At 37.8% G+C, this 16,268-nt stretch overlaps 1 protein-coding gene across 4 annotated transcripts in view; it reads left to right on the top strand.

Moving 5' to 3' along the window:
* The window catches only part of NAA16 (N(alpha)-acetyltransferase 16, NatA auxiliary subunit), a 69,291-nt gene that overhangs the window by 38,948 nt on the left and 14,075 nt on the right, over window positions 1-16,268 (top strand). The window contains exon 10 of one of the 4 annotated variants that reach the window (XR_003532773.1): window positions 3,816-3,988. The exons of the other annotated variants lie outside the window; for them this stretch is intronic. The gene's annotated coding sequence lies outside the window, so the exon portion shown is untranslated. The remainder of the gene's footprint in view (window positions 1-3,815; window positions 3,989-16,268) is intronic. 4 annotated transcript variants of the gene reach the window in all.

Genomic DNA, 16,268 nt, shown 5'->3' on the forward strand with positions numbered 1-16,268 from the left:
GGAGAGTCAAGTAGGGCATCTGCATGTATTCTGTAGTAGACTATGTGCAACAGAATGGCGGTGGATGGTTAACTCATACCTGGTTGTTGCCCTTAGCCCTGTCTTGATGATACTTGTGTTTATTCTTATACATACCTAAGAGTGGATTCCTGTAAGTGTCAAGGAAAAGCAGAAGATACTAGTTGCCAATGACTTTATTGACAACTTTTGCTGTTATGCTAAATAAAAAAAAACAAACCAAAGCACAACCACAAACTTGTTCATGGGGCAGAATCCAGAGAAATTCAAAGCACCTTTTTTGATAATTCTTTTTGTCATCTTTCCTAATGAGATTCTCATTTCAAGCTCAACACTTGTGGTAACGCTTCTTCGGGTCTTCTAGGAGTTGCTGATGAAGTAACAAGTTGAGTATATCAAGGCAATAGAGAATGTACACCACTTCTGTGATTTTTGAGGGTATATGGGTATCACTTCCATTGCTTTCTTAAATGCATACAATCTCAGCAGTGAAGGATCAGGTTATAGAACTGCTAAACAGACTGAGTGTACACATGCTTATTGGACCTGAATGGGGTGCATCTCCAACTGCTGATGGAGCTGGACAGTGTCATTGCAGTCAGTCTTTGAAATTTCATTGTGATGGATGGGGTTTCCTCAGGACTGGAGGAAAGCAAACATTACTCTTGTTTTCAAGAAGTATGAAAAGGAGGATCTGAGAAGCTATGGGTCAGTCAGCTTCATCTCAACCCTTGTGAAGCTGATGAAGCAAGTAATTGTGGAAACCCAAAAAGTGTGGTTGGGAGTAGGTACAATGTATTTGTGAAGGGGAATTCATGCCTGACTAACTCTATAGCCTTGTATGACAAAATTACTATCTCAGCACTTGTATGTTGGTTGGAGAGCAGTTGATATTGTGTATGTTGACTTCAGGAAGGCTTTTAACACTGTCTGTGGTAACACAGACAACTTGTTGGAAGTACATAATTTTGACAGTGTCAAAAGCCTTACTACTTCAGGGTAGGCACTTGCCAAAAGAGCAGGTTGTTTATTCAGGAGTGAAACAGGGTTAAGTTGAGGATGTGATCTACAGATATGAAGGGATCTAGTAATTGTTTCTGTATGGTTCTTCATCTGTCAGTCTTGATTTTGGAGCTCTCAAAGTGGCACATATGGCATCTGTCTTTATTTCTGCTAAGTTTCACAGTGCAAATTCTAATAGACAATGTTGTGCATTTGGTGTTTTGTCAGTGATTATCTGCTCGTAGTCTCAATTAAAGAGAAAGAGCTGCTTAAAGCTTCCAACTTACAAATCAGCAATCATTTGACCAGGCTGTTGATGTAGATGCTCACTGAAGTAGAGTTTGCCCTCTTGTAGTTGGTGAAGGAAGAGTGGAGGACTGATAAAATTCTAGTAAAGTTGTAATAGCATCCAGATGATTTCTTGAGTCAGATAGCTCACGCTCACCTTGCATAGTTGCCTGCTGATGAAGACGGTTTGTTCTAGCAAATCTGGTGGCATTTGTAACATTATACAATAGGAACTACTGGTGTGACACTGTGGTGGGGTCAGTGTGCTGTGCTGTGTAAATGCAGAGCTGCTGAGAGGTGCTCAGTGGTGCAGTTGCCTGATTCTTGACAGATGCCATATGCCAGGTTACAAGTGAGGTGATGTGTTTTGGAGATCAGTTAATGACCGTTACTTATATTCACTATTCCCCGTACCTGTTGTCTTACTGTAATCTGCAGTGACAACTGCAATGGCATATGTTTAAAGAGAAGATGGCCTTTTACGCAAAAATAGCCTACATTATGGAGGTGACAACACAAGTCCCATGATCTGTCATCCTTGTCTTGAAGTCTTAATATATAGAAATTCCATGCTGGAAGAGTTCTTGATCTTTATATATTGTGTGTGTTGAAGGTGAGGATAACAGGCACAGAATTTGTAGGACTCCAACAGATGATGTTACTCATGGAACTGATTTGCAAGTCTGTCATGCAATTCAGAATGGATTATCCAAGAACCTTGAATTGTGGACAGAGTACTTCACATTCCCAGTTGTCCATTCTACCCTGTCCTTCAGTTGTCATTTTTGCGGGAAGAACAGTTTCTGAATCTGTACAGCTATGAATATGTACTCAACTTTTTTCTTAATATGTTGTATTATTTAGTTAAAAGCGGAGCTCAACCAATCATTTCTGCAATGGCAAGCTTGAAAAGGTGGTTGGATTGAACATGGGAAAGTAAAAAATACTAGCTGTCCTCATTTGGAAGATCCACAGACATGATTCAAAAAACCCTCACATGCTACAGGAAGTGCTTGTTTGTAGTCAGGCCAATGATGATAATGTGTTTTGAAGAACTGTAGTTATTTCTGAAAAAAGAAATAGTTTCTTTTACTTAACATTTAAAACACATTGCTCTTGTATTGCCTTTGGATATTTATTCACTTGATATTCCTGATCTTGCCCTAAAATACTAAAGTTTTGCATCATCAATTCATAAGCATACTTGGAGGTAACTTCTATTTTAAAGTGAATTTGTTGTCTTTGTGACTTTAAACCAAGGACTAAGTAGTAAGAATTGTAGGTGAGTAACTAAAATGAATTAATTCTAAGCAAATGAGATATATGGGAGGATAGCAGGGAAGGTTATAATAAAAAAATTCATCCTACGTAAGGAAATTTGTGGTTGTGGTTTGAGGTTTTTATTAACAAGATAACCTGCTTTCCTATACAACTTCAAAATGTTATCTAAACAAAACACGGCTTTGAAAAACAGAAATGTAGTGAATTTTTTTACTTAGGGTTGATACTTTTGAAATAGTATAAACAGTTTCATTTTCATGATTTGTGGAGACTTTTGTAATAACCACTTCAAGTACTATTATGTTAATGAAAAGTTTTGAAATGTGACTTATATATGGTTTATTTACCTGCTGAGAACCACAGAGCATTTACAAGGAAAATGTCTCAACACAATATAGTCTGTGTGTACATGGAGTACTGTGATATGAGTATCTTAGTCTATACAGGGAAAAGGACTTACTATTGAGCTGCTTGGCTCTTCTTTTGTGCTACAGGTGGTTTCATAGTTTTTATACTTTGCTTAGTACGTTATCTGAAGTAGGTTGGTAAAATATGGGTATCAGCAAAGTATAACCATTCTTGAATTTTCTGTTATGCTACACCTTTAATTTAAAAAGCCTACTATATAACATGGAGGCTTATTAAATCCTTTTATCAGGCTGCTTTCAGTTTCTAAATAGCAAGTGTACTTGGCTATTTAAACTAGATTTTTTCTGTTGATATCTTTGTGCTTGAATAAAATTCACACAGTTGGTATAACATTCATTATGTCAGGACGAAGCTGTAGGCTTTTTTGCATATTTGGGAAGCAACAGCTAGTGTTTAGAAGTGCCACTGCATTATTATGAGTTTTGTTGTTTATGCAAAGTCTCTGTTCAGAGTGAACAGTCTCTGTGTCTCATGGCAGAATGTTTGTTCTGGAAGCTAATAACCAAGTATAAGCAATTACGTGGGATATAGTAATTTTCACATTCTATAAGCTACTGTCCAGGTGTATTAGAAATAACTGTGAACAGCCTTATGTGCTAATGTTTCTTACAAGAGGAGGATCTTGGAATTCTATCCCCACCTTCCTCCCCAGAAAACTCTTTTTGTACTTGAGCAGTGTTCAAAAATACTCTTTGGTTCCTTCTATGTGCTAGTCTCTCTATCCGTGAGATTAAAAAGTCCAAAGAGTGAAGATCTTCAACTAGTAAACATCAAGGTTTACGTCAATTGTGTTGCAGGTGCATTGGTTGATTCCATTGAAGCTCGACATTAGTGCACATGTGCCCTTTTTCTGAGTATCTAAAATTGTGGAGACTGTGAGGAAGTACTGGATGAGAGAAAGTGTCTGGCTGGAAGAAACGTCAGAAACAACAGTCTCAAAAAAAAGGTGTAGGACTGTCCACACAGGAAGGTAGGCTGTCTTCAGTGAAGATATTTCTTTAACCCTTTCTGGAAAGAAGGCATATTTCTTCCTTGATGTGGAAAGCTAAAGGAATATAAAGCAAATTGCCACTGTTTTTTTTATGTTAGATGTCCTCTGTAAATTATTGGTGGATTACATAAAGAAGTGAAAAACATTAGTTCTGCTAAAAATCTTTTGGCATTTTAAGGAGAAATAGCTCTGTAAGAGTAACCAAGGGCAGCCTTTTGTTCATACTGACTCCATCAGTGCAAGTGTTAGGAAGTTGTGTCTTTGAGTTAAAATTCCAGGAGGGGAAATCTGAGAAGTGGACTTTCTCAGGATCTGGTTAACAAGTGGTATGTTCATAGCAAAAGATAGTATTTCTACTATACGAGTGGATCATAAGGAGGAGTAAGGAAGTTTTAAAATAAGTGAAGGAAGGAGAAGGATGAGAACTTTTGTTGTAGGTACGGCAAAGATAGGATCCTTCCACTCTGCAGTGAGAATGGGTAGCGTAAAACATGTTGGTGGCTGACGGTTTGGGTCTGTGAGGTAACTTGTAAGCCAAGAGCTGACAGGTGTAGCCAGCTGACTTACAAACTACTTTATCATGAGAACTTTTTTAGTCTGCATAATCTATGTTGAGATTAACTGCTCTAACTAACTGTTAGATTGAAGACCCAGAAGAAATGCTCTCTATATCTCTGCTCATAGTTGCTCCTACTGATGCTCTGCTCATGTGGAATGATTTGCTTTTTTTAGTGCAGTCCCCAAACTTCTCCAAAAACTCTCAAAAAAGACTCATTAAATTAGCTGTATGATGACCACAGTGACATCTTAGAGTATTGGTTTGCTCTGAATTTGTTTTCTTATGAGTCTTAAAACTTTCAGCACAAACTTGTTTTACTCTTGCTATCTTAATTCATTGTGTCAACAGTTTTATGACTCGATCATTAGTAAGAGCAAAACTAACTGGAAAGTCAGATGCTCTAAAATTAACAGATTTTTCTGAATGTTTACATACTGTGATATAATGCAAATTTTTTGTTTGGTAGTTTTTTCATATGCTGTGGCTTATGACACATTTCACATGTTACTAGTCTTGACACAATACAATAAAAAGGGGATGTGTTGTCCATTTGACACATTTAAAACAGCCAGTAAGATGTCAAGGCTGAATTCTCCAAACACTGATCATATAGCGTAGGATTTATAGTTTCAGGAATGTTTATCTTCAGAAACATTCACTGACTTCAGTTGATACCAAATGCTCAGCATATTAGAAGATCTGGTCCTGCATGTTTTAAGGCAAATGAAAATGAAAAAATCTTTATTGGTGTTCAGTGCTTCCATAGAACAGCATACCATTTCTTTCCCATTTCATTCACTCTTGGGTGTATGTTAAATGAGACAAGTGCTCTTCAGGAAAAAAAGTACAACAATACTTTATATTGTGTTGCTTGGTGTTTGTAGTTCTGTTGCTTTAGAGTGGCTCCTTCATTTGTACCTTACAACCTCTTGGCTTTAGTGTAACTCATACACAGGACTGCTGTTGGAACAGTAAGTCTGAGCTAGCCAGTCATCTCTGAATTTTAGTATTGTTTTTCTTCTGTACTACACTCATATCAAGAAAGTGTCAGTTTTTATAACTTACCAGATATTTGCAGTTCATTATTAAGTGTAGGTTCATCTGGAGTGGGGTGCAGTGCATTAAAAAAAATGGGTAAATGTCAGATCATCAGCCTTCCATATGAAGTACTTTCCTAGCACAACTTTGCAATTTATGACTGCCTGTGAGAGTCTGTTTCATAAGGCTCCATCATGTCTCTAACAGTATTTCTGGGGAAAAACAATATCCCAGTTATACCCTGTTTATCCTTTTAGGCTAGTTCCTAGATGAAAGATGTCTAATACATATAAGCAATGTGCTTTTTTTTGAGCTCTTTCTGTAGCTGGAAATAGCACATAAATGAGTAGGCTTCTCTAAAGTACATACAGGCTTCAGTTGTAGACTGACATGTTAAATTTCTATAGCTTAGTTTGAAAATGCAGTAAAAGATGAGTGTTTCCAAGTGTAAAATCAGAAAAGAAATTTAAATAACCAACTTTTAATAGTCTTTCATGCAGTCCCTAGGCTTGTGTTTTAACTTTGTGTTGTACATTTTACAGCTTGACCACTATTGGGAGAGTTTTCCTGGGACAGTAAGTCTGTTCTGACTGTGGTGTTGCTGGTACTACTGAACTCTAGAGGCCTGCACAGACATTTTCGAAATTATGTAACTTCTCATTGCCAGTTTTATAAACTGCTAATCTGTGTTAGCTTTCTCTTAAAAAAAAGAAAAAAACAGCCTGTGTAGAAATGACGTATGATCCTCATAGTCACATTACTTAATATGATACAGCTGAACACTCATGTTCCTACTTTGTTCTGTAGCTTTACTATTGCTGCACCTATAGCCAATATACATTTTCATTGAAGTTTCTGTAAGTTTTTGATGGAAGTTAAACAATTATATTGATAACAGCTAGATGTGTGGTTGAATTTGAAAAATTATTTAACTACTTTAGTCATACTTTTGTTATTTTCTGAATGGAAAGATGCTACCTTTCATGAAAAAGATTAGAGGAATTCTAAGTTACTAACAAAAAGAAGACCCCATTTTCAAGTCTGGCTGAATCAATTCTATGTTTTTCCATCCCAAGTCGATGCCATGACAGTTTGTTGATAAAGATATTTGGAGTATTGATTTTAAAATAACTTTTAAGAATTTGTCTTAATATTCAAATTGCTGCATTTAAAGCACTTAAAATTCATGTCTGGCTCCTGTATTTATAGTCATTGTACTTAGTTTGTTTTGATTAACATGAGTCTGATCTTCTGATACTGTTGCTGGGCTCCAAATGAGCTTGTGCAGTTGTATTTTCAATGTATAAACATAAACATACTAGACCTCTTCATAGCAGCAGTAAGTTCTGTAATGAAGAATGTTCTTGTGACTCGTTTGCCATTCTGGTTGAGTGCTCTGCTGTCTGTCTACACAGCCGGTGTGCCAAGCAGCTTTCCCCTAGCTGAGAGTTCTCTTCTCTAAGAATAACTTGGAAGTGCAAAGCCTATTACATATGGGACAAAAATATGTTTCCAGTGTATAAGCTGGAAACAAAAACTGGTTAATGCAGTCACATATGACTAGAAATGTTGCATGGTTTAGTAAAAATTACAAAACAATTGCAATGTTTATCAAATACTACTGCTACTATAAACTTTCTGATTGGGTATGCTGGTACATAGCATTGTTTTTAAGGGAGTGCTGCTTTAGCAGAGCAAGTGTACAGAACACTATATTACAAGTTACTTTTTGAATGACAAATAACAAACTAGACTAATATAAATGGAGGAAGCTTTTTCTTCTGGAGTTTAGTATTTCAAATAGCCTGTGTGTTTATTTGTGCTGTTGACACTAGAAAAAGTATCACTTGTTTTATTTCAGGATTAGCTATTGTTAGTGCTAGCAGCAAGGGACAGTTTTAAAGATGGTGCTGCAGAGTTAGTGCTTTGTGGCTGGCCAGTCCTTATAAGCTGGTAGCTCTCTGGTGAAATTCCTGAGGATAAATGTCTTCTTAGCTACTACACACTGAGAAATGCTGAAGTTGGCAACTAACCATGATGCCATAGGATTAGCTTTATAGAAGAATAACAACATTTTTCTGCTATCTGGGTCAAGATGGCCAGTTAAAACTGACTAGAAAGGTGTTTCTACAGGTACTTGAACCTGACTGTAGAATACCTAGGTTTTCACCGAAATAGGGTGCAAGATTCTGAGCAGCTGCTTAACAAACTCAATTGAGGAACAGATCTGAATGAAAACACACTGATTTCACTTTTTTTTTTGGCTGTTGACTCTGTTTTAGATGAATTTAATATGACTGTGAAACTTGCTTTTAGATGTGTATTTTAGTGCAGGTAAAGATTTTTGTTTCCCTGTGTATGTATGAGCATATGCACACATTTAACAATGGTTTTCTTAGGGAAGCAGGAGTGAGGATTAATGGCTCAGTTCAGTAAATTTAAAAACAGAGATGCACCTACATCTGAATTCCTGATAGTTTTAAAGCAACACTTTCATTGAGGATTACACAAAATAGTAAAGCTGTGTACTTGACATATGTCAAAAGGTGGATAAGAAATTTAATGTGATTTGTGTTTAGTAAAAGGCTGCTTTTTATGTTTTCCCGTTTTTATTTTCATGGCGTGAGGTAGTAAAATAATTTTTAATTGACTGATTTTTATTGCATTCAAATGTTAGCCATATACTAAAGTGTAAGCCATGGAAGTTCTCTGTAAGCGGCTGAATAGGCTTTCAAAATTGGAGTAATTTATTTGAACATTCTGTAGGCTTGTTCTCTGGATCTCTTTCCCCTCACATGATGTGGGGCGCACCAGTCCTAGTTCCATTTCCATCTGAGGAACCATTTCTGACGGCTGAGGTGGACAGGGAAGGGGTTACTCCAGCACCAGGGGTTTCTTCAGGTCCTGGATGCTGGAGGTGGTCCTATGGCAGCCAGAGAGACAGCACACAGGACTTGGAGAGAAGGCCAGAGAGAGAGCAATTTATTGTTGGGGTGGTTACATATATAGGGTTTTGGAGGATTCACAGAGTGACCAATTACAGGGTCAGGGGGCTTACAGGACACCCAATTGCAGGAAGGGGTTAACAACCAATAGGAAAGGGTTAATAAGGTCCAATGAGAAGACTTCTTGATATCTTCTCAGGACATTCCTGAAACAGAGATAACAGTTGTCCTGGGGGGTCCTGAGAAGAAGAAGCAGTGACTTTGCAGAAACACAAAAAGCCATCTTGAAACATATTTAAACCACAGATTCTCGTACAAGGCAGATTCACTGCTACATTGTTCTGTGGTTCATACCTCATTGGGTGAGGGAAATCTGTATCAGCTATATAAAAGGTTGTGGAGCAGAAACTTTTCAAGTGAGACTAGGAAGTCGTTCAAGTAAGTTGCCATGACTAAAAATGGAAGTATTCAGTCACTTGCATACCCTATAGCTTTTCCTTTTTATACTGATAAATCTGAAGTTTCAAAATGGGTAGATGGGATGTATTTTAAATAGTGGAGGAATGTTGCTTTGAAAAAGTCAAAATCAACCAGTGTGAGCCTTGCTGCAGAAATTTTTTGGTTCTTCTCTGTGAGAAATAAAGAATCGGTTTTATTACAAGCAAATGAATTTAGCAAATCACTAACATAAGAGTTTTTCTTTACTAACCTATAGGGCGTATCGCGGAGCTGTAAGACGCCGGATTCAGCCTGGAACCGGTGTCAGGGAAACATGCGAACAGGAATAGGGAACTGTAAATGAATATTGGTAAGGAAACCCCTTATACCACATGGCTGGTCCTGGAAGCTGCCATGCTGCTGGACACTCCACCTCCCAGCACGACACAGCCAACCAGAAAGAGGGGAACGCCTCTTCTATGACATAAACGGGGTTGAACCTTAAGAATGTTTAAAAAGCGGGACTTTTGAATTGAAGGGTGTGTTCCTGGGAATCCTGCGTGCCTAGGACACCCAACACGTGTTGTAATTTTTCCTTTTTGTTTTATTCCTTTTGTTTTGCAAACTTTTGCCGTCTTTCTAAATTCAATAAATGAGATTTTTCTCACATTCTCTGAACTGTGTAAGCTTAGATGTTGTGAACTTAGATACTGAAATGCAACTTTCTAGGTGGCTGCCCATAAACACCTTCCTGTGTGGATACATTGGAAGAGCCTGAACTTGGACCTTTTGTGCAGTGCAACTGTGCCAGCTGGCTTGTGTGTTTGGCATGCTTTGTTCTTTGCCTGAGTAAAAAGCACATCTCAATTCATGCCAATCACCTCTTGGCTGTAGATGGAGTTGCGTCTTGTCTTTATTAGGCCTAGTAAAACACTTCTAATGTGTAGCTGCCCTTTTGCCCCTGCCCTTTTTCCTGCCATGTGGTTAATTGAATTTGAGCTTTTTCCTTTTTGAGCCTATTGGCAGTTTCTTTGTTTGAAACTTCCTTCCCATCAGTATTTCCATCCAGAAAGATATGGTCAATGTGCCCTGCATTGAAATACTGTTAATCATGTGATGGGTCCATGGTGGATACAGTGGATTATCAGAAGTGTGCTTCTGCTACCATTCCTAAATATTTTTGCAGGCCTGAAATTTCACATCTAAGTGCTTGCATTTGTAGAGATGGGGACTTCAGGTTGCAAATTTACCATGTGGACAGAGCTTAATGGGGTCTGAACCCATGATCCTCTACCAGTCTCTCTAGGCACCCTTTTCAAGAAGAGACTACAAGTTCCTTGCCAAGCTGTATGTCTGTCTCATTCATCACAAGTAATCGAGTGACAACAGGGAGGCTGTGAAGGTGTCTCTGTGAGCAAAGGGAGATGTTCTTACTTGTGCTGTTATTGCATCAGAGCTTTTTCTAGTGCTAAGCTGTTGCTGGGGAAGCTTTTGTTTAGAATAGTGTGGACAGCATAGAATCAAAAGAAAAACAAGGAACCAACTTTTTCTAGTGGGCCTCTTCATTGTTTTGTGGGTTCAGCTTTTAGCTCTGTTGGCTGGCTTTGTGTGCATGTGTGAATTGATTACCACTGTCTGAGAAGTGGACTGATGATGGAGACAACTCAAGAAAAGCTCGTTTTGGTGTTATTAACTGTGTGCCACAGACCAACTGCAAACCTTGTTCAAAATTGTCATCAAAGGCCTTCTCCAGAACTCTGATCTAGCAACTGCATTGTTTTTTCGATCTCAATTTACTTGAAACTAAGTTCATAAGTATTTTTTTCAGGGTCCAGTGATACTATTTCTACATGTTCCGAGCACCTTCTTATCACTCTTTTAGATAACATCTCATTGTAGCAAAGGCTTCAAGTATTCACATAGTGCTCTTATGGAATGCTTTTATTGTTGCTTCTCTATTCCCATGAGACATTTAGAGTATTGCTTCAGGGCATGTACTGGATATTTCTTTGTCTTTGAAAGACACTCCTGATTTGGTTGTTAATGTCAACATGGTTTTCTGGCTGCAAGGAAAGCATTTTGCCAATGGTGCAGTTGAAAGGCTTAGTTTGTCATTAAGTCTTTAGGTGTCCCATTTTTTCTAGATGATGAGGACTCTTTTGAAGCTACAGAACAGCAGTTTTCTGTGGGCACTCTGCAGCAAGACCATTTGAACATGGTTTCTAGATACTCTGAAAAGCACAGCTATTTCTCAATTTCTGGGATAGACATAAGGGTGCTTAACAAGTCTAGTACATGCTTCTTCTGTCATGCTGGAAAAGTGGTGTCATAAACTCAACTAAATCCCATTCTCTTGAATAAAGAATACTGTTCTTACTTGGGAAGCCAGAAAGCTTTGTTCAGCACCACTACTTACAAAGGCAGTGAAGGGAAATACTGTCAAAATTCAATTTACTTTGAGATGAAAACCAAGGGATTGATTTATTCAACTTTGAGACATACTTATCTAGTGTTAAACTGGAAGTTTTGCATCTTTAGGAGTTGATTTTTCAAATAAGTACTCATTTGATTCAGAGATGTTTGATTTACTGATGACAAAATGTGTGGTGCTTCGGGATCAGTTTTGGTGACCAGCAGGGCCACTGTTCATAGCACAATTCATTATCTACAGGAAACAAGTTCTCTTCAGAAAAGAAACTGCTGTGGAGAACACTCTTTTTAAGGAGAAAGGTTACTCAATCCCAAGTTTCTAGGACTGATAGCATAATCTCTCTTTGAAGGGCAAGAACACATGCTTGGTTTTTTTCCACTGTATACATCATTTCACCTTAAGTGGAAATTCAACATGCAGAAATGCTGCCTTTGCAGGTTGGTTTCTGCAGTCCTTCTCCTACTCTAGAGCTTCAGAAGCAGCTGAGAAATCAAGCTTCCCAGTGGTGAAGACCACCCATGTCAACACTTTGAATAATAAGAAGCTGTCTGACATCTGAGCCAGATTGTCAGATTTCAGATTTGAGAACGTCTGTCTTAGGAAATGTCCTGTTTAATTTCCAGCACAGAAGACCTTCATCCTGTGAAAGATGGACTAGTTCATGAAGGGTATCCCCCTCTACCTGCTGTTTTCCCTCTCTTTTTCAGGCTCTTCTACACTAGACGTCTTTTTACTAGGACAGTTGAAGTGCTTTATCAATAGAAGATGATGTTCCTGGGAAATTACTCCCTTATTTTGAAGGAGGGAGAAAAGTTTAGCAGCAACTCCATCGCCCTCCTCATGAAGGGCTATAGTTGTCTTTAAAATTGTCTGCAAACTGAAGTTCAGAAAGGTAATGCTTCGTGTAACAATTGCCTCTGAAATGCAGGAGATACCCGTATAGACTATATCTGGTACTTGTGCCATAATACAGTTAGTGTTTGAACTTTCAGGCTGCTAACTATTTGGAAGGTACCTGCTCGCTAATACCTAGGCAATTTTGATTCATGAATGTTACAAGTCTTTCCTGCAGCTGAAGGTTTTATGTATTTCTTCAGGATCAGGTGTCTCAAAGGAGGTCTGCGTTTAGTAGATGGGGAATAAGAAGCACCCAGACTACCAGCTCTTTGTTTTTTCCAGTCTAAGTATTGATACTAGATGGCTTTTGACTATAGAATGATTCTTCTATGTTATCTTTCTCTTACAATTGTATTCAGGAGCTTTCTGAGACAGATGAATCTGAGTAGGTTAAATTGCTGTGGAACTTTTGTTTTTCTAGTACCCATCTGCTGTAATTACTTGCTAAGTACCCATTAGTTTCCTAGAGAAGCCTCATTAGGTCACCTACTGGAAACTGAAAAATTGTTGTCTAGTTTTTCTCCTCTAGCCGTTCGTGTGAATTTATGGAAAGGATTAGCCAGAGTTTTCACACATGGAGAAGTCTTCAGCTCGTGGGGGTTTCAAACTTGTAGCATCCACTGAATTCTGTTTAAAGAACAAGGTGCAATATGAGATGCTGGTATTTCATAAGCTTGCAGGTTTGACACTGAGGCAGGGCTATTTTCTAAGAAAGCAGTATCCTCTTAAGAACAGCAGTTACTGTTTAGGAATAGGTTGCAGTAGACTGTGCAGCTGCTTGAAAGAGAAGAAAGTTACTTTATTTAAAGTAATTGAACAGTTATAACTATTCTAAATGCAGTACAGTAGTGTGAATAGCTAGTTTTTAAAAAGTTTAAGTTCTCTTAAAAAAAAAACAAACAACAAAACAACCCTCCAACATGCAAATATTTAGCTTCTGCCATGTATGATTATTTGGCATTCTCTAAGGAGGAAACAGTGAAAGTGGTTTTCTAAAGCATCAGTCTCCTACTGTGTGGCAATACCCAGAGGTGATCCATTCGGTGCACGATGGGCCATTTCAGTGTTTTAGGTGTCACTCCCTATTTTGTGTCCTTTCCATTGCTGGTGTTGTTCGAGGCAAAATAACGTACCCCTTGTCTGTTTTTCAGTACTGTAATTACGTATGAATTTTGTAACAGTGACATCTTTTTTTATAAAAGCACATACTAGAACACATGATCTTGAAGTATTTCTGTGATTTTCCTGATCATTTGCCTGCACTAGTACATAACTAATTTTTCTTAGCTTAAGACCACCATTGCATCTGTATGTGCAGGTCAGTAGCATGTTTTCTTGTTTATGCAGCTTTATTAGATGCACCTTGAAACTACATCTCAGTACTAGTATTCAAACTTTCCCTTTGGTCTTTTGCCTTTGAGAACAGAGCAGACAATAATAAAGGTGTCCTCAGGAAATCAAAAGGCAGGGACTCAAACCTGTGCCAAATGGTAAAAATACAGATTGCTTCTCAAACTGCCTACATGCAGTAGCTTTTAACCTGTGTTTGTACTAGAAGTGCTGGTAACTTCTTCCTGAATTAAAATAGCAGCAATTGAAAAACAATACTTAAATGCAGTGTCTGTAATGATAAGTTATGCTGAATTCTTAAAAAAAATTATTGACACAACTAAAGTCCAACCACTTTATAGTACATGACAGTAATTCAGTTCATGATCTTCCAGTTGTTTCATTGAGGAAGGAAATACAGTATTGGTGTTTGGAAAGTTGTCATTTAAACAGAAGTCTGCTATAATATATTTTGCCCAACTGATGTAATAGTAGGATATAGAATCAATGTAGTAATTTAGCTTCCATAAAAGAACCAGAGAATTTAAGCCTTTTATTTGAAAAAATTGCATCCCTGCTTTATGCTAGTGGGCTATTCATCTTCCATTATGTATTTTACCTCACCTTTGTTACGTATGTTTCTTAAAAACCTTTCTGTGTTGCTGTTCTCCTTACTTTTATTCCTTTGTCATTTCATTCAACTTACTCCTTCATGGAGTATAGAAAAAAAAAAATCCAGCTAAGGTTTAGGCTGCTGTAGCCCTAACATTGCATTTTGGAACCCCATATTATTATTCTTATCTCTGATAGGCCTGTTTTGTTCTGCCTAAAGAACTCTTGTGGCAGGAGTCACTTTGTGTATGGCATAGCATGTAGCACAGATTTCCATTGAATGGCTGTCCCATAGGTGCCACTGTGATAGCTACAAGTGGTGATAATAGAATCCTAGTCATCGGCCATTTACCTAGAAAACAATAACTTTTATTAGGTGTTCCATTACAAAAGAGGACACAAAATATTTCTCAGTATAATGAGATAAATAAAAACTAGTGCTCACAGAAAAAGGAGTTCAGAATTGGGGTTCAAGTGAATTGCATTCCTGTTACTTATAGTTTAAAAAGAAATTAAGGTATGTTTGCATTATATTTATTCCAGTCTTAGTTTGTATTTCTCAAGTACCCATTTTAAGGCATTTACTCCAAGTTCATTTACAAAACTGTCCTTTCTGGTGGAAACAAACTGCACAGGAATGGAAAAAAGAGCATTATGACCTCTGTGGAGTCTTTGTTTCAAGTAGTACAAAGTGTGAAAGATGCTTTCTTAACTTTCAGGATTACTACTCTTGGCAGGAATCTGTACTGGTTTGTGAGCATGTTCAGTTTTACCCTTTATATAGGGTATAGGTGGAAAAACGAACACTTCACTTGTCTGTGCAAATGGGGAAAGCTAAAGCCCATTTTTCTCTCCTTGAATTCCTGCTGCTTAGCTCATTATTCTTCTGTAATGAAATGAAAGGTGTAGGCGGTGAACTATGAAGAGGTTTGAGGTTTGAATTTTGATTACTTAAGAGGCTTCTGAACCCGGTGGCCCCAGTTTTGGAATTGGCTCCAGTCTTGTCATATGAAATGTGAGATTTGTTCATGACTTCAGTTACACTGTTGTAATAACTTAAGAAAGTAATTGTAACTGTTTTCCTCAAATAATTCTGTTTTGAAATCAGCTCATTGTCAGTGTCATTGTCAGTATTTACAGATACCTCAGCTTAATCTTTAGAAATTATAGAATTATGAAGAATGATGTAGCTTTCAGAAATAGTAAAATATTATTGCCTTTAAGATGGCAATGGTGACTTTAGAATACAGATAGTAGATGGTAGCAAATTCAAAAGACAGATTTTGCTGCTAAATTTGCAGTTCATATGGACACAAAAATTAGGGTTCAGATTTCCAGATAGTTTACTCCCTGAAGCAGCACGTGAACCTGGAATTATTTTCCTTAATTACTAGCAAGAGACTAAAGCATAAGCATAAAAAGGAAGGGGAAAAGATTGAGTAATTATGGGAAACAAAGATAGTGTCGTTTTCGTCAAGGATGTCTGCAATAACCCAACTAACTCATTTGAATTATTTTTTTAGCTGTTGCTTTTACTGAATACTTGTTTCCAAATCTATCGTTCATAGTAGCTTTCAGAATGGCAGTTACAGTGTGTTTTCTTGAGCTCTTGAACTGTAAAAGCCGAAATCACTGCAGAGTTCCGAATTTGGAAGAACTTGACATCTTTTAAAACACAATACAGTTTGGTATTCTCCATCTCTTCAATACTCAGAGTATTTGATTTCACTGTTAATGTAAGCTGATTGAAGACCCTCATACTAGGATGCCCAAGGTCTGTCCACTGCCAGTTCCACCTGATGAGGTAACTAATAATTTGGCATGGGTATGCTGAGTTGGAACAGGGAGGAAATCACTCATAACCCTGGATACAGCCACTCGCATTCACCCAAAGCAGGGACCAGGCATATGTGGCTCAGAAGTTGGTTTTGGTGGTAGCACGGTCTTTGTCCAGGTGTGAAGCCATACTCCGAGTGTGCAGTAATGGAAACATTTTTATGTGGAGTTTGG

The sequence above is a fragment of the Neopelma chrysocephalum genome, unplaced genomic scaffold, assembly GCF_003984885.1.
Source record: "Neopelma chrysocephalum unplaced genomic scaffold, ASM398488v2 Primary Assembly neopelma1_25, whole genome shotgun sequence".
NCBI classification, from domain to species: Eukaryota; Metazoa; Chordata; class Aves; order Passeriformes; family Pipridae; genus Neopelma; species Neopelma chrysocephalum.